This window comes from Aotus nancymaae, unplaced genomic scaffold (genome assembly GCF_030222135.1).
Source record: "Aotus nancymaae isolate 86718 unplaced genomic scaffold, 86718_ANA_hifiasm-v0.15.2.pri h1tg000089l, whole genome shotgun sequence".
NCBI lineage: Eukaryota > Metazoa > Chordata > Mammalia > Primates > Aotidae > Aotus > Aotus nancymaae.
In genome coordinates, this window is record NW_026988504.1 from 4,226,790 (window position 1) to 4,244,952 (window position 18,163).

Sequence of the window (18,163 nt, forward strand, 5' to 3'; positions counted from 1 at the left end):
TGGGTCTTAGCTTCCTTATCAATAAGGCCAAGATAGGTCCAGGGTCTCTTACCTGGAACGAAGGAGGCCAGCTGTGTCCAGAGTCAGATGCAAATATCCCACGGAGCATCTTTCTTACCCTGGGCTGTGGGCGGCGCCCCTTCGTCAAACACTTGAATGTGCTACAGTGGGACAAAGGCAAGCCATCCCTAGCCTCAGGACAGTTCAGGCCACATTGTTCTGCCAAATTTGTGTGTGCCAAATTTAGAGGAAAACTAAGTTTTCAAAGTTTTTGCATTTCCAGGATTCGGGAGAAGTGGTTGTGAACCTGTAGTTTCACACACGATTAATAAAAAGGTTGATGGAGCATAGTGTTCACTGCAACTATCATCGTGACGAGTATCATCTTCCTTCCCTCCTCTTTGACTTCGCCACCTGTCCCGAGCTGCCCAGAACATGGGCAGCGCCATCCAGGAGCCATGAGCATGGGCCAGCGGCCCGGGACACTGGGTCTGCCTACTCTTGGGAAGACGAGGGAAGGAAGAGATCAGAAAAGAGAGTACTCATTTTCCTTAAGGCAGAAACTGGAGATGGGAGGAGTGGTATCAAATGTAACAGAGAGCCCAGGGTTTCCCGAGATCTTGTGTGAGACCCAAGGTTCAGAGGTGTGGGAAGTTCCGAAGAGGAGTTGAGGTCTGAGCACATCTTAGGTGCTGCCATCTTGGCTCACAACTCAAGGCAGCAGGCGATGGGCAAAGACTCACAACACCAGCTTCCCAGAGAACACAAGCCACTCCTCAGTAAAAAGTCCAAAGTGGAGAGCATGCCAGGTTCCTAATGCTCTGTCATCAACGCCTCTGCTTTATCCTTGTAAGTAGGAAGATGAAACTGGCAAGCAAGGGCTGTCCGTGAAGAGTGGCTGATCTTCCGTCCCTGCCTTAGGCCTTAGCAACAAGAGGCAGGGGGTTTTCCCTTTGGTGAAATCCTTTCCTGTTGGGCAGAGATCCTGAGAGGGCTAGGACACGAGTCAGGACAAAAAACAGCAGCAGCCACAGTGCCTGGGGGATTTCAGCAGCCCTGGGATTATGGGTCAGAAGTCAAAGCCAACTTCCAGAAAGACTGAGTCCCCTTCCCAAGGTCTCTCTCTTAGCCCCCCAAACACGTCCTAAAGCTCCCCAGGAGCTCACATCTGCACAAGGGTGTCTGGGTGAAAACCCCTAAGGGTTTCCTGAATATTCCCAAATCATCCCATTGTCTCAGTCAAGGATAGGTCATAAAATGTGAAGCCCCAAGACTCACAGGGAAGAAATACTTCCTGGAACCCCTGGCAGGGGAGGCAGCACATTCCCTGTCCTCCCCGATTTGGCAATTCTTTCTCTCTTCCTGGGCCTGTCACCACCGCTCGCTGGGTCTGTCTGCTCATTGTCAGGAAAAGCAACGTGACCTCAAGTCTGCAAGACGCTCGGTTCCAGATAGGCCTGTCGTCAGCAGCACTGTGATTTTTCCCGCCGCAGCCCTCACATCCCGCCTTTCCCAACTATTTTGGGTTGGGTTGCCCAGTCATCCCACAAGGGCAGAGACTGGTATTGCAAACTTTGATTTCTGTTCCCAAGGGTAGCGACCGGCCGGCTCCAATGGTGACGTTCCACGGCCAAGGGGTGGGGGTGGGGAGAGTCTCCACAGAGCTTGGAAGAAGCTGCTGAGTGGAGATGTGGAAACGTGGCAGGCAGATCCAGCCTCCCTGGCTGCTGGCCCATGCTCGTGGCTCCTGGATGGCGCTGCCCGTGTTCTGGACAGCTCGGGACAGGTGGAGATCAGGACTGGCAGCTGCAAGGCAGACCAGGTGAATAGGCTTCTTTATGGTCCTCACACCTGCAGGAAACCAGGAGGGCAAGAACGTTCCCTCTCCGAGGAAGCCTCGCCTTTCCACAGAGGTTCTCCCCTGAGGCCATGTACACACCTCAAAGCTCTATCAAGCCATTTAATTTCCCTATGCCTCAGTTTCCCCATCTCTAAACGTTTACTCTCCTGTTTTGGCAATGAATGCTTTCAGTTACATGGAGACAGGCATAACGGAGGATTTGGCAATATTTGACTTGATAAATAAGATGGGAGGGCCCCCTGGTGGACTCCCCAGTTCCAAGCACTTAACTATGAAACGAGCGAGTAAATGCGTAAGTAAACACGTGAATGAATGATTCAGTGAAGAATGTCTTGTCTTTTCCGCAGAGCCATAGAAACTGAACGGAATTTCCAGGAGGAGGCTGTGGTGAAGTCTCTGATGATGCAAAGAAGACAAGGAGAATGAAAATCCAATGAAAGCCTGATTGTATTTGTTGACCTCAAGGAGAGTGATTTTATGGCACAGCCTCTCTGGAAGGTACAGTATGTTTGCTCACAGTATGTAAATATCCTTTGACCCAGTGACCTTTCTGCTAGGAGTTTGTCCTACAGATAAACTTGGAGTGGTGCTCAAATAGGTAAGTTCAAGGGTATCCTCTGAAGCATTGCTGTAGTAAAACAAGACCACAGATATCCTCAAAGCGCATCATTAGGGGCCCAGTAAAATACATTCCGCACAGGGAATACCGTGTAGCTCTTTAGAGAATAAGCAGCTCTCTACATGTGATATGGAACAATCTCCAAGCTATATCGTTAAGTGAAAAACTACAAACCGTTACTGAAAAGCGTGAAAGAAAATCCAAAGAAATGGGAAAGCAAAACACGGTCTTAGATAGAAGACCCAATATTCTTACAGAATCTCAGTTCTCACCCAGTGAAGCTCTAGATTCAAAGCAATTCCACTCAAAATCCCACAAGGCTGAAGGTAGGTAGGGTAGGAGGGGACCTGTCCTACACCCTAGGAAGGCTTATTAAAAGACGTAATACTGAAGATACTGGTATTGAACAGATGTGATCAAGTATCTTAGTACGATGTAATAGAAAGCCCCTCCCGACAAATGACCCACGTGTGTATGAAAACTTGATCTATGACGAAACTGGCATTGCACGCATATCCATGGGGAAGGGATGGATCAATTCCTAAAAACACACAGAGATGTTGGGGCATCCACAGAAGAAGAAATGTAAATGGCCAAAAAGTATAAGAAAAGATACACAACCTGGCAGTAATCAGGCAATGAGCAGACACTCATTACCATCAGACTGGCAAAATTAAAACATCTCATGATGTCTATGGAGCTGTTACTAGAAAGGGTCCCGAACCAGACCCCAAGAGAGGGTTCTTGGATCTTAAGCAAGAAAGAATTTCGGATGAGTCCACAGAGTAAAATGAAAGCAAGTTTATCAAGACAGTAAAGGAGGCCTGATGCAATGGCTCACGCCTGTAATCCCAACACTTTGGGAGGCCAAGGCAGGTGGATCACAAGGTCAGGAGTTCAAGACCTTGAAGGTCTTGAAGGAGGGAGGGAGGGAGGGAAGGGAAGGGAAGGGAGGAAGGAAGGCCCCTGAGGGCTGCTGCTTGGCTATTTTTATGGTTATGTCTTGATCATATGCTAAACAAGAGGTGGATTATTCATGAGCTTTCTGGAAAAGGGGTAGCAATTTCTTGGAATTGAGGGTTCCTCTTCCTCGCAGACCACACAGGGAAATTTCCAGATGTTGCCATGGCCTTTGTAAGCTGCCGTGGCGCTGGTGGGCGTGTTTTTTGGCATGCTAATGCATTATAATTAGGATATAATGAGCAGTGGGACAACTAGAGGTCACTTTTGTTGCCATCTTGGTTTTGGCAGGTTGTGGCCCGCTTTTATACGGCATCCTGTTATCTGAGCAGGGTCTCTGTGGCCTGGATTTGTGACCTCCTATGTCATCTCAGACCCCAGGGGGTGAAAATGCCTAACCTCCCAGGAATGCGGCCCAACAGGTCTCAGCCTCATTTTACCCAGCCCCTATTCAAGTTGAAGTTGCTCTGATTCCAATGCCTCTGACATATTTCCCCCCTCCCTTTCACAAGAGGACCCTTAATCCTAAGGGTTGTGGCGGTAGGAAGATTCCTCTTCTGTAGCTTCTTCAGGCTCAATAGGGGTAACGATATTCCCACCTGACTAGGAAGGTCTTTTGTATTCAGGGTAGAGAGGAATTCAGTGAGAAAGCATCGGCACAGTGAGGGCCATTCATAACTCTGAGTTCCAACAAAAGGTGCTATCTGGAAGATTAGCACATGTTCAGTTTCAGAAAACATTGTGCAAGCTTATTCTCCATTCCTACACAAGGTATACAACAGCAATATATTCCATAATAGTAAAGCAAAATAAGTCAAATTATCTGATACAGTTTGGATCTCTGTACTCACCAAATCTCACGTCCAGTTGTAATCCCCGAAGTCGAAGGTAGGGCCTGATGGGAGGTGATTGGATCACAGGGTGATTTCTTATGAATGGTTTGGCATCATCCCCCTTGGTCGTGATAGTGAGTGAGTTCTCATGAGATCTGGTTGTTTAAAAGTGTATGGTTCCTTCTCCCTCTCTCTCTTTCTCGTGCTCCTCCCATGTAAGATGTCTGCCCCTGACTTTGCCTTAGGCCATAACTAAAAGCTCCCTGGGGCCTCCCCAGAAGCAGATGCTGCCATGCTTCCTGTATAGTCTGCAGAACTGTGAGCCATTAAACCCTGTTGCTTTATAAATTACCCTGTCTGGGGTATTTCCCTATAGCAGTGTCTGAATGGACTAATACTTTGTCCCAAATAAATTAAATAAGAAGGCATTCCATTAACTGCCCAGCTGTTGGAACTAAGCTGATATGGGGTTGCTAACAGATTCCAATATATGCCCAGCATTAGAATACTGATCCAGATTTTTCTTATGTTATTCATCCCTATTATTTGTTCTGAGCTGTAGCCAGAGATCACTGGTTGGTTCACAGAAATAAGCAGGGTCAGTCTAGATTGTAGGAAAAACAAACAAACAAACAATCAATGAGACTAGAATTTAATAACGGGTGTACCATAGTTTTTGAAACATAATTTTTCTCTCTCTAGTCCCCATTTTTATTAAAAACAAATAATGGTAGGACTTGCTTGTGAAACAAGCTTTAGTCTTATCATACTTGGCATGATTATTTGCATAAAGTGCAGCACTTTGGGAGGCCAAGGCAGGTGGATCATGAGGTCAAGAGATTGAGACCATCCTGGTCAACATGGTGAAACCCCATTTCTACTAAAAATACAAAAAAATTAGCTGGGCATGGTGGCGCACGCCTGTAGTCCCAGCTACTCGGGAGGCTGAAGAAGGAGAATTGCTTGAACCCAGGAGGCGAAGTTTGCAGTGAGTTGACTTTTTAAAGCCTTTCCCAGCCATGGGTTTATACCTTCAATTACCTGTATGATCCTCTCAAGGTCCCAATATAACTTAGGGCTTCTGGACCTGTCACAAAGTGACGTTCTTTACTTATTACATGTCAGGAACCCTGTACAGGGGCTGCACAGACAAGGCATAAAGCCAGTTTTCCCAAGGACATTTTATTTGCTCTATAAGTCAACTTTGATTCTTAAGGCAGTTTGTTTATATTTGAAAGCATGCCATTCCATTCAAAGCCTTGATATAAACCAGTTTCTCCAATTGTATCCTGTTACAAAAGAAAACAGATTCTTATTGCACTTATGCAAATAATTATTAATATATTGCCATAAGTTAAGAATACTGACAAATAATTTTCAAATTTTGGATAAATCAGGTAGAGAGAAAGAAATATGCTCCAAATTTTGTTTACAGAGATATATTTTACTCAACTGTTAAAAGCTGTAAATAGTTCAAAAGAAAAGTTTGGGGCCGGGCGTGGTGACTCATGCCTGTAATCCCAGCACTTTGGGAGGCCGAGGCGGGTGGATCACGAGGTCAAGAGATCGAGACCATCCTGGTCAACATGGTGAAACCCCGTCTCTACTAAAAATACAAAAAATTAGCTGGGCATGGTGGCATGTACCTGTAATCCCAGCTACTCAGGAGGCTGAGGCAGGAGAATTGCCTGAACCCAGGAGGTAGAGGTTGCGGTGAGCCGAGATCACGCCATTGCACTCCAGCCTGGGTAACGAGCGAAACTCCCTCTCAAAAAAAAAAAAAAAAAAGAAAAAAGAAAATTTGCTTGACTCTGAAAAACAAAACAGAAAGGATCAGCAACATTTTAAGAAAAAAGTCATAAAAAGATTATTTCCATCTTTCATTAGTCTGTGCAATTAATTTCTGTTATGCTCAATATTTAAGAACACATTATTTTTCCAAAACAGTCTTGGAAGCTTTTTTCTTCCTCTGTATTTTAATGGCACACTTTCCAAAGTTATCAGAGACTTGCATTTAAGAGTAATTGTCAGTATCCTATAGCTGGTTATAAACCTTCATTTGAAGAGGATTAAAACAAGACAATAATTGTCTGTGAATGACAAAAAGTCTTAGGACAGCCACGGTCAAAGATGCAATTGACAAGGAAATGTTGTTACTTCCGTAGCATACAATTTTACATAACAATTATAATTATTACTGATAATATACGCTAAGTCACTGATAACATACACTAAGTCATAGGAATTTCCTGTAATTTTAGAACACATACCAATAACATATTTATACAAATATGGTCTAAAGAAAGCCAAACACCATTTCATATTTGGCAATGCTTCCTGTACGATTTTAATATACCAAATAGGTCTCTTTTGAACTTTAGGGTTTTTACCATCTAAAAGGATTAATCAGTTCAGAAAAAGACATATTTAGAATCTGATTTTGGAAAGTTTGTCAAATATCAAAGGTTTAAAACACTTGATATTATAAAATAAATTCCAAGTCACCATAAGTTATTTATTTAGCCAAAATGGTAACTCAACAATTTTAAAAAGGCAAAAACCTTTACCCATTGATAGAGGGAAGATTTAACTCTCCAAACAATCTGTCTCTTTTCTTTCCCTTCTTCTTCCTCTAGTTTATTTAAAAGGCAAAAAAAATCTTTCATTATCTTTTAATATTACATGAAAATCTTGTCCAAGAGAGAAAGCCAAGTTTCACCTTTGCGATAGTGTACTATTGATGTCAACTTTGATTCCTAGTAAAACTTTATAGACAAATTTTTCTGACTTCAATCAGTTTGACCATAAGGTAAGATTTTCATAAACCTTTTATAACCCTTTACAATTTTTTTTTTGTTAAAGAGTATCCCAATGCTCTAAGGAAACCCTGTTGTGCTTTTATTCCAATGTTCAATTTATGGAGAAACTGAATGATACTCCTTTAACTTTGGCCAATATGTTCACACAGAGAATTCCTTTAGAATTTAGACCAAATGTCTAATTTCGAAGACATTTTTATTTTACCAATAATCCTTAAAACTGCCTTTCTTTTCCAAAGATTACTAAAGTCATGTGAACAAAAAGGCATTAACATTTTAATTTTTCTGGTGAAATATTTTATTTAACTGCTCATTTTTCTTTAAGCCAATTAAATAGAACTCTTTTATGTATTTTGGTACTAAAATATTACTCACACGGGTGGTGGAGACCGAGAGTAAGTGCCCCCACATGGTCACAAGGTCAAGCTCCCAAGGACATAACACAAGATGAGGGGGAATCCACACCCAGTTTTTGTTTCAGTGGCCTGCAGCAAAGTTGGCAGCTGACCAGTTTGCTGGGCCAGCCTGAATAGTGGGCTCACAGGGGTCCTAGGCCCACATTCTATCCTATGATATCCCATTTATGACAGAATGACACAGAAAGACAAATTCATAGCACAAAGTACACCAGATTCATCATAGCATAAGACTAGCCTCACAAATCCTTTCTCCCATTCAACAAAACCTTGCAGAGGAGACCATGATTTTTAGCATTCACTCAAATGGTTTGCACAGAGAGGGAGAGACCAGAGGCCTGACTGGTAAGAAATTCTTACCCTTTTGCCAGCATGCCAGGTTTCTGGGATCCCTTTCCCTACGCAGCCCTAGCCACCCTGCCTCACAGCACCATAACTGTGGGGGCTAAGCCACACCACAAAGGAATTATCACCCTTTTCCACTTCATGGAACCACAGGCAAAATCCTCTCAACTTTGAAGGTGCTGCTCAAGAGGTTGCATGGAGGAACCAAATCCACATGTCCATTCCGAGCAGAACAAAACACACTTGACAAAACGTAGACATTAGCCAACCCCTCAGCACCGAATATTGACCTGGCAAGCTCAAAACTTCCCCCGTCGGCCCCTGTAGTCTCTAATCCATTCAAAGCTGGGTGGAAGGACTGCCAACCAGGAGTTTCAACAAGTGGTTTTGGACAACATGGAAGAGTAGTCATCCAGGGTGACAGAGAAGACAGATGACGGAAAGACGAGAAAGAGAGAGAGGTGCCGGGCGTGGTGGCTCACCCCTGTAATCCGAGCACTTTGGGAGGCTGAGGTGGGTGGATCACCTGAGATCAGGAGTTCAAGACCAGCCTGGCATCATGGTGAAACCCCATCTTTTTTTTAAAAAAAAAAAAAAAAGAGAGAGAGAGAGAGAGAGGAAAGGGAAGGGAGAAGACCGCTGCCTGTGGTGGATTGCAGAGGTGAGGAGCTCAAGGAAGCCAGAGAAAGACCCATCCGTCACAGCGACACTGAATCAAAAGTTCAGGCAGCTGCTTGTTAAAAGGGATCTTTCCTAGCAGTCCCATCAACTCTCAAGTCTTCCCCTTTGGGGAAGGAAAAAAAAGATTCCCAGGTCCCATGATCCTGCACATACCTAATCCTCTCACCCATCGCCGTCAGCAAAGAGGACATGGCAAATTAATCCAAAGAGAATAGCGGTTAGCATCCTGCAGGGCTGAGTCCATTTTTAGGCAAGAGGGGTCTTACCGAGGGTCACCTCTAACCTTCCTCAGTTGGGCCTTGAACTCACGTTTCAACAAGCCTTCTTGTCATTTACTAAGAGGGGTCTCTAACTCCCTGTGTCTTAGAAGGGATTCTAACTCTCCTAACTGAGGCCTCGAACCCAATTCCATCCATTACCCTGGGTAAAATACCCACCGCTTACCCTAAGTTGGCCAACTGGTGCCTCAGCCAATTTCCCTTGGGTCAGAGGTCTCTCCAGTATGATCCCTTCGTGGTTTCTTGCGAAAGATGTTACCAGAAAGGGGTCCTGATCCAGGCCCCAAGAGAGGGTTCGTGGATCTTCCACCACAAAGAATCTGGGGTAAGTCCACAGAGTAAAGTGAAAGCAAGTTTATTAAGAAAGTAAAGGAATAAAAGAATGGCTGCTGGTTGGCTATCCTGATGGTTATTTCTTGCTCATATGATAAACAAGGGGTGAATTATTCATGAGTTTTCTGGGAAAGAGGCAGGGATTTCCCTGGAACTGAGGGCTCTTTCCCCTGTTAGACCATCTAGCGTAACTTCCTGACATTGCCATCGCATTTGTAAACCACCATGGTGCTGGTGGGAGTGTCTTTCAGCATGGTAATACATTATAATTAGCGTATAATTAGCAGCAAGGATGGCCAGAGGTCACTTTCATTGCTATCTTGGATTTGGAGGGTTTTGACCAGCTTCTTTACTGCCTCCTGTTTCATCAGCAGAGTGTTTGTGACCTGTAACCTTCTGTCTCCTCCTGTGACTAAGAATGCCTGATCTGGGAATGCAGCCCAGCAGGTCTCAGCCTCATTCACCCAGCCCATATTCAAGCTGGAGGTGCTCTGGTTCAAAGGCCTCTGACAGAGGAACTGGATCTCATCCATTGAATACAGTTTTATTTCATTTCATAAAGGTTAAAATAGTCAGAACTAAACAATATATTGTTTAGGGATACATACCTGTGTGCTAAAATTATAAGGCAAGGCAAGAGAATGATTAACACAACATTCAGGATTGTGGCTACCACCTCTTGGGGATAGTGGGGAGTTGAGAATAGGAAGAAGAACCTGGAGAGCTCTAAAAATACAGAATAATGTGTTGCTTCTTAAGCTGGAAGGCATGTGCAGATCTTTTAGAAAATCAAAGCTTTGAATATAATGAGTGTTAGGCGTGCTCGTGTAAGGAGACCACCAAGCAGGCTTTGTGTGAGCAACATGGCTGTTTATTCACCTGGGTGCGGGCGGGCTGAGTTCAAAAAGAGAGTCAGCGGAGGGTGGTGGGATAGGAGTTGGTTTTATAGGTTGGGGCAAGTGGTCAGTTAAAGATGATCATCTATTTTAGGGAGGGGAAGGGCATCATGGGATGCATGGTCACAAGGGTAGGGGTCATCTGTTACAAACAGACATGATCATAAGGGCAGGGGATATGGGTTGCAAGCAGAGGGGAGGGTGTTGTAAATTACACAGTTACAGGGGTGGGTGCCTTGAGAAACCCAGTGTCCAGAGGGGAAATTCCACAAGGCTGAGCAGAAACAATGGTTGCAGGTTGCAGGGGGAGAGCAATTAGATGAGGCAGGAACAAGTTGTTTCACTTCTTTCTGTGGCCACCTGGTTGCTTGTGGTTACGTCAGACCTTCTGGCTTCTGGGGACCATCCAGAGGTGTACATGCTGAACACCAAGGCTATAATGGCCAAGCTTGGACTTGGAGACCTAACGAGTATCATGTGAAACATGGTTGGGACTCAGTTTCGCATGACAGAAACATTAATGAATTCCAGAAAGGGTTGTCTCCTCTCCAAAATCAAAAGCCAAAAGTGCATAACACTGTGTTCAGCACATTTCTATTTAAAGGTAATTTAAGATATATGTTTACGACTTGTTTAAATACCATATAACATGTCTCAGAGGAATCACAAGAAACTAGTTTCGAAATAGCGATCGCCTCTGGGCAGGGAACGGAGAGCAGCAATGTGAGGCTAATTTTTCACTGCACACCATTTATATACTTTGAATTCCTCCTCTTGTGTATCTGTTACTGAACGGAAGGCTTTTGGGAGAGCCGGGGGAGGTAGCTAGCATGGAGCAGGAAAGCTGAAAGTGCAGGTGGGCAGGGGGCTGGTGCTCCCTCCTGCCAAGCTCTCCTGCCAGAGGCTCCAAGGCCACCAAGGCTTCTTCCTCAGGACTTTGAGATGAGGAGGGCAGGGCCGGGGAAACCTTTTAACACAGTGCACTAAAAGTTCTCGGGGTCTAGGGAGGGGAAAGGAGGAACCAGAGACCCTCGTTTGGCAGGAGGTTTGTGGATTGCAGATTGGTTGCAGGGAAACACCCCCACCGTCCCCACCCCGGGACACTACAGCCTCAGACCTCCGTGATCCTGGCTTTTGAAACTGGTCAGCAGCACTCTGGAGGCGGCTGTTTTGAAGGGCCAAGGAGAGGGGCTGTCTGTCTGAGAAAGAGGGTGGCAGAAAGGGGCTCACGCTTTTCCACCTCCCGAGACCACGAGGGTCGGGGGGGTCTTGCTCAGGGAATGAGAACTTCCCTCCCCAGTAGCCTTCACCTCCCCCTCGCCATGCTTCCCACCCCAGAAGATCCACTTGGCCCACGTTCCAGCGCAACGCGGTGCAAGAGGGCCCTCGTGTGCCAGTGCGGACTCTCGCGCCCCTCCAGCCTGCAGCCAGCCCGCCGCTCCTCCAGCGCGCCGGCGCAGAACACAAAAACCACAGCTCCCAGCTGTCCCCGCGCCGGCCGTGCGCAGCCGCAGAGCAGACGCTGCCCGGGGCGAGGGCCCGGAGGCGGGGCGAGCGGCTGTGGGGCGGAAGTCCGCCGCCCTGCTCGGTTCTGGCCCTTCGCGCCGCCTGGCCCCACCGCCCGCGGGCACCGGAGCTAGCCCCGCAGCGGGTGAGTGACTCTGCGCCCGCGGCCGCCGGCGCCCTGCCCCCGCCATGGGCTCGGGTCCCCGTCCCGGAGCCTGCCGCCGCCCTCCGACCCCACCGCGTCCCGCCCCCTGACCCCTCAGGCCCGCTTCCCGTCCCACCCATGCGGGACCTCTGTCCCCTGACTTGCAGAGTGGACTGGGACGCCGCCCTCCGACCTGTGGGAAAGTCCCCGTCTTCCAACAGGCGGTGGACACCACCCTCTCTGACTTTTGGGACACCTCTTCCCTGGGACTAGTGTGGTGACCATGCCCCTCTGATTAGTGTGGGCACCTTCCCTCTCTGATTAGTGTGGTGACCATGCCCCTCTGATTAGTGTGGGGCACCTCCCCGCTCTGATTAGTGTGGGCACCTCCCCTCTCTGATTAGTGTGGGACTCCCCCCACCGTGATTAGTGTGGGGCACCTCCCCTATCTGATTAATGTGGTGACCATCCCCCTCTGATTAGTGTGGGGCTCCCCCAACCCTGATTACTGTGGGGCACCTCCCCCCTCTGATTAGTGTGGGATGCCTCCCCCTTCTGGCTAGTGTGGGGCACACCCCCGGGAATGACCCCCTCCCATCACCTTCTGACTTCAGACACCCCCCCTCTGGTCTATGCAGGGCCTCTCTGGACTGATAAGGGCATTTTCTCCTTCTTACTGGCACTTTGTCACACCTGTAACAGGCGAGGCTTCCCCACCCCATCCCAGTCCTTGCTCTCCCTGCCCTCATCCAGTTTAGAGCCTTCCTCCAGGCAGCACAGCTCAGTCTCATCTTTCTGCATGCAAACAATTTGCCCTCCCCACAGTACCTGTCTCACACCCCTGCTGCCCTCCTGTCTGGATTCTCTCATCCTCCGGGACTGGTACCTCCTTGCCCGTCCATGTTGCCTGGTGCCTTTGCTTCTGCCTCCGAATGGTCTTTCCCTTGCCCTCTGTGTCCCTAGGCTTGGCATAGAGCACCTGTGACCACTCTAACGTCGATCTCCAGCGGGCACCTCTCTCTCCCAAGCACCTTTCCGCCTTTGTGGCCCCTGTCTCCATAGCAGTCTCAGTGCCCAACTCCATTTCTCATTCTCTTCTTGGAGTTGTATGCTCAAGTCTTTCCTGCCACATTTTCAACAAAGCAGAGGTTTGGGAATGTGAGTCTCTTGGTGTCAAGTGAATCTGGCTAGCCCTCCTGTGTAGGCACCCCAACTTGAAACAAGTGTCAGGTCCTAGAAGGCTCCCGAAAGGAAGCTGGTGCTGCAGCCTTCTGGAGCTGCCACGTCTCCCAGCTCCTCCTCCCTCTCCCTCTGAGGAGCCTTGCTGAGAAAGGTACCTCTGGTCCTGGGCCACAGACCCTCCCTCCAGCCCCACCCCAGGCCTCTCAGCAGGACAGTCTGGCTGGAGCCTGTGGAATGGCTGCAGGCTCCTCCCCATGCTCCTCCTTGCTGGCCTCAATGAGCCCTCTATCCCAGCCCAGGCCCCTGCTGAAAGGCACATTGAAGGAGCCAGCCCTCTCCCCTCTGGATGCAACGAGGGTTTCCTGTTGGGGCAGCCCCAAGCATCTTCAGGGCCAGGACTCAGGTGAAGCATGGATTTGTCCAGGCACTGTCCCAAATTCTAGGTCTTCTGTCACTTTTTCATGTCCAAATGAATCTGATCACAAAAGAGAATGACATGTCACAAGGTGGTAGAGGAAGCCGCCCACTCACAGTGGGATAGGACCCCTGGACCCTGGGACCCCCCTCGCTGGAGGGCACATCTGCGGTTTGACGCTTCTGTTCGCCAGAGGTCTCTTTTCTTGTCCTGAGTCTATTACCATAGTTTCCTAGCCCGTGGCAGCTTAGTAAATGTGTTGTGTCAGCTCCCGGTACTCCACCTCACTGTGCACCCGAGCTGCAGGGCCCCCTGAGCTGCAGAGTACTAAAAAAACCCAGGGTGTGGGAGGAGCAGTTCTCCTTGCTCTGTGGGTGTTCTTACCCTGCCCCTGGATGTGGCTCTCGGGGTGTCTGTGCCTGTGCAGGCTCCCACAAGTACATACGGCCCGTCATCAGAGTCTCAGTACTTTCTGGCAGCCACACAGGTAGATGTAGAAACACTCTTTCACACACAGGAAGATCTGAGACCTGGAACTATTGTCCACGTCCTGAAATGGGTCAGTGCTATGACAAGGAAGTCCTTTTTCTGTTGTTTGTAGAGTGGTACCAGGGGTGCCGAAGGGACACAGCATTGATTCTTTTAATTCAGTTCTCTCTCAGCTGTCGAAATTTCCTGGAAAGCTCTTGTGAAGTGTCAATATCAAGGGAATTAAAAACTTTTATATTGATTTTTAAGAAAGTTCACGTTGATTTTCCTTTCCTTTTAATCAAGACGGTTAATTAGGAAAGAATGATTCTGACGATGGAGAAGTCTGTTTGTGCAGTCGTTCTGTGTCCTTCCTCGTCTCTGTCTTGCATGCAGTGGGGAGGTGGAGCCCACTGCTCCTGGTTCCCAGGCAGGACGCTGCTTCCCCCGTTCCTCTGGGATGGTTCTATGGGAGCTGAAGTCTGGCTCAAGACAGTGCGTGATGCTATCATGTGGGGGTGGGGCAGAGATGAGATTGGGACCCCCCAGAATGGCTCTGAGGGTCTTGCTGTGTTGAATGAAAGTCTTGGCGATGCAGCCTTAGTGTCCCAGGAGCCAGGCCCTGAGGAAAGCGTGAAATGAGAGGGTGGCTGTGGGCAGGTGGCTCATGGAGGCTCACTACGATGTGGAAGCCAGTCCTGATCCAGCTCCATCGGGGGATGAGCCTAGCCCTTTATTTTCACACATTCTGGAAAAGGACAGCTTTCCAGATGTGTGGTGCCATTTGGAATGTCCCTTTCAACTGGGAAGGTCACTTTTTGGCTAAAATCCCTCCAAGTATAATATCAATGATAAAAATTAAGCAGACACAGCCTCTTTACGATGCAGTAAATGCGAACCGTACAGGGTCTGAAGCTGTGCGCCTACCCCATAGACAGTGACTGGTCCCGGCCCTTGGAAAACCTGAGGGCTGTTTCCCCATCTTTCTCCTGCGATTGGTGGAGTAATACCTCCCCGAGATGTCCACGTCCTGCCTTCTGAGCCTCTGAAGATATTATATTACATGACAAAGGGGAATTAAGGTTGCTAATCAGCCGACCATAAAGTAGCGAGATGATCCTGGATTTTCCCAGGGAGCCCAGTGTCATCACAGAGTCCTTAAGAACAGAAGACGGAAGAAGAGCCAGAGGGAAGTGAAGGCCAAGAGGCTTGGAGACGTGCGGTGGGTGGGGCTTGGAGGGGGAGCAGGGGCCCCAGGCAAGGAATGGGGGTGCCTCCAGAAGCTGGTAGAGGCATGGGAATGGCTTCTCCTGAGAGCCTGAGAAAGGAGTGCAGCCCATGACCCATGCCAGGCTTCTGTCTACAGGATGGCGCCTGCTGCCTGCCGTGTGCCAGATACGGGACGCCGGGGACAGGTGCAGAAGTCAGTAAGATCCCGTGGCTTTAAGGAGGGTGCTGTCTGTGGAGGCAGGATGGCCTCAGTAACCCTAGAGGACAGGCTCCCTGCGACCTTCTCCCTCCTTCCTGGTTTCCCTGTGCTGTCCACCCCAGTGCAGATTTGAAACGGAATTTTCAAGTACAATGATTAGCCTCGCAGGTGCAAAAGCAGGAATCCGGTAACGTTTTCAAGGCGTCTGGCCCACGTCAGGCATTAATAAGCGTTCCTTTCAGATGCACGGCTCGTGTTCTCTGGTGCTGTTAGCACGGGTGTTTGAAGGCCCTGGCTGCTGCCTTGGCCGTGCTGAAGAGTGTGAGGTCAGCGGGGTTTGCTCTGTGAACGCAGTGGGCACTGTGAGGCCTGCCTGCCTGCTCTCTGGGGGTGGTTTGGGAAAGGCAGGTAGCTCTTCTCCAGGGATAAAGGGTTGGCGTGCCCGCCACCTGCCTTCGTGTCCCTGCCAAGGAGGCGGGGGCTAGGATGTAGTGTCTTCTCAACGCGATGCTGTTCCTTCCTGCCCTGCCTAGACCCTGAAAGGGAGGAGCCAGGCAGCCCTCACTAAAGCTGCTGGTTCCACCACCTGTCCTATTCCACCCCTGCAGGAAGCAGGAGAAACAGACTCTCTCGGCTGTCTGCTATGTGGGGAGTCACCACTCCCTTCAACATAGCCTTTCGGAGAGGGCAGCGGCAGGCCTGGGGATGGCCTCGGGAGTTAGGTGGCCCCTGAGCCCATGGCTTGCTCCTGGGAAAGGGAAGCAGCAGAGAGAGGCCCCCTGGGTGCGCACAGAGAAAAGCCGGCTGTTTCCCTAACTCCCTGCTCCTAACTACCCTCTCCCTAACTCTCCCTCCCTAACTCTGCCTCCCTAACTCCCCCTCCCTAACTTTCACCTCCCTACCTTGACCCTCCCCAAACCCCTCCCTAAATCTCCCCTACCTGATCCCCCTCCCTAACTACCCCCTCCCTAACCTCCCTCTCCCCAACCCCCACTTCGTAACTCCCCCTCCCTAACTTTCACCTCCCTAACTTGCCCCTCCCCAAACCCCTCCCTAAATCTCCCCTCCCTTACTTCCCCATCCTTAACTCCCCACCAGCCTCCCTCTCCACAGCCCCCCTTCCTAAATCCCCCTCCCTAAATCCCCCCTTCATAACTCCTCTCTCCCTAACCACCCCCCCCCCCCGGCTCCCCTCTCCCTAACCCCTCCTCCCTAACTCATGGCTTCACTCTTGCTCTGGGAGTGTCCTGTGGGATGGACAGATGCCTCATGGTCCCAATGAGCCTTTCAGGTAGTTGTCACTCCTGTGAGTGCTCTCCAGGCAGCAGCAGGGGTGCTGTCCCCTAGGCCCCTGAGCCTGCGAGATTTGCAGCTCCATCTGAACAGGAGAGCCTGGCTGACCTTGAACCCACGACTTTGCTGTAGTTTCTGGGTCCTCTTGTTGCTGATTATCTAAAATCAGAACATTATGCTGCAGGCACTGGGCCTGAAAAACTTTTTTACAATAAAGCAAACATTTAAACTGCTTAAAGCTTTGAGGAGTGCAGGGAGAAGCCTCACAGGGGCCCCTTTCTTCTGGAAAGGACTTTGTCCATCTTATGTCTTACCCTCACCGGTTCATTTCTGTTGTTCCTGGCTGGCAACAAACAAAGAACCCCCTATCCCCACCGACCAAAAAAGAACCCAACTTTTTTTTAAGAAGAACATGCTAGCCCTTGTCTGCAGCAGACCCCAGCAGTCAGACCCCGCAGGCAGCCTCCAGCCAGTGGTAGCTGATACACAGCACAGGCTGTGGCAAAGCCATCTGATTTGGAACTTTTCAGCAAAATAAAAGTAATTTCTTGGGGTACTGAAGGAGAGATGAAGCCCAGGGGAAGGTGTTCTGGTACTGAAGTTAAAGGAATTCTCTGGAAGGTACACAGAGTTCTCTTGTCACTGAAAGTAGTCAGTCCCTTGTTTAACCAAAGGTATCTGAGTCTCTGCCCCTCTGTTAGCTCTGGGGAATCAGCAGGACCTCGAGGTAGCACTGACCACACCGTCCTGCAAGAGTGTGTGCACCGTCTGTCTCCCGCACTGGCGCTGATTCCCCAGAGCGAAGAGGGGCAGAGACGCTAGACTCAGACACCTCTAGTTCCATGTGGTCAGTGAGCGTCCCAGGTGGGGAGCAGCATGTGCAGCAGTGTGGATGCCAGGAGTCCGGGACGGTAAGGCGTGCGGTGTTGCACAGGGACCTCGAGAGGTCCCGCTCCTGGGAAGGCAGGCAGAGAAACCCAGTGAGGCCTTCTCTGCAGGCTGAGACATTTGTCCTTTAGATGGAAGGCATTGAGATCTACTAGAGTTTGAATCCAGATTTGCTTTTTTGGAAAAATTCTTCTGTCTGTTTTGTGGAGGATGATTTGAGATGGTCTTGACCAGAGATCTGTCAAGGAACAGGGAGTTGTTGGTATTTTCAGCCTCCACAGTCTGCTGCGACCACCCAACTCTGCAGTCGGGCTCAGCATGCTGGGAAGGAATCTGAGCTGTCTTTAATCAGCTGCATCTACACACCAGGCTGCACCTAAACAGTAGGCCGCACCTACACACCAGGCCATGTGCACACACCAGGCCACATCCACACACCAGGCCGCACCTACACACCAGGCCACGTCCACACACCAGGCCACGTCCACACACCAAGCCACACCTACACACCAGGCCATGTCCACACACCAGGCCGCGTCCACACACCAGGCCACGTCTACATGCCAGGTGGGGGACTGGATTTGGCCCAGGGGTGGTAGTTTGCAGCCCTCCCAGCAGGTGAGAAGGTGCTTAGAAAGTGAGTGAGAAGCAGTAGCGGTCAGGCCCTGTGCAGAGTTCTCTACCCTGAGCATCTGGCGTGGCCGTCAGCATGGCTCCAGGAAGTAAACTGAGGCCAAGAGAAGTCCCTTGGCTGAGCCCAGATGGTCTAGATCAGGGGTGTCCAATCTTTCGGCTT

The 18,163-nt window shown here is 49.3% G+C and overlaps 1 long non-coding RNA gene across 1 annotated transcript in view; it reads left to right on the forward strand.

Annotated features, from left to right (window-relative positions):
- Positions 1–2,615, forward strand: part of LOC105718056 (uncharacterized) — an 8,615-nt gene extending 6,000 nt beyond the window's left edge. The window contains exons 2-3 of the long non-coding RNA XR_010339846.1: positions 1,593–1,869; positions 2,209–2,615. This is a non-coding gene — a long non-coding RNA (uncharacterized LOC105718056). The remainder of the gene's footprint in view (positions 1–1,592; positions 1,870–2,208) is intronic.
- Positions 2,616–18,163: the final 15,548 nt, after the last annotated feature.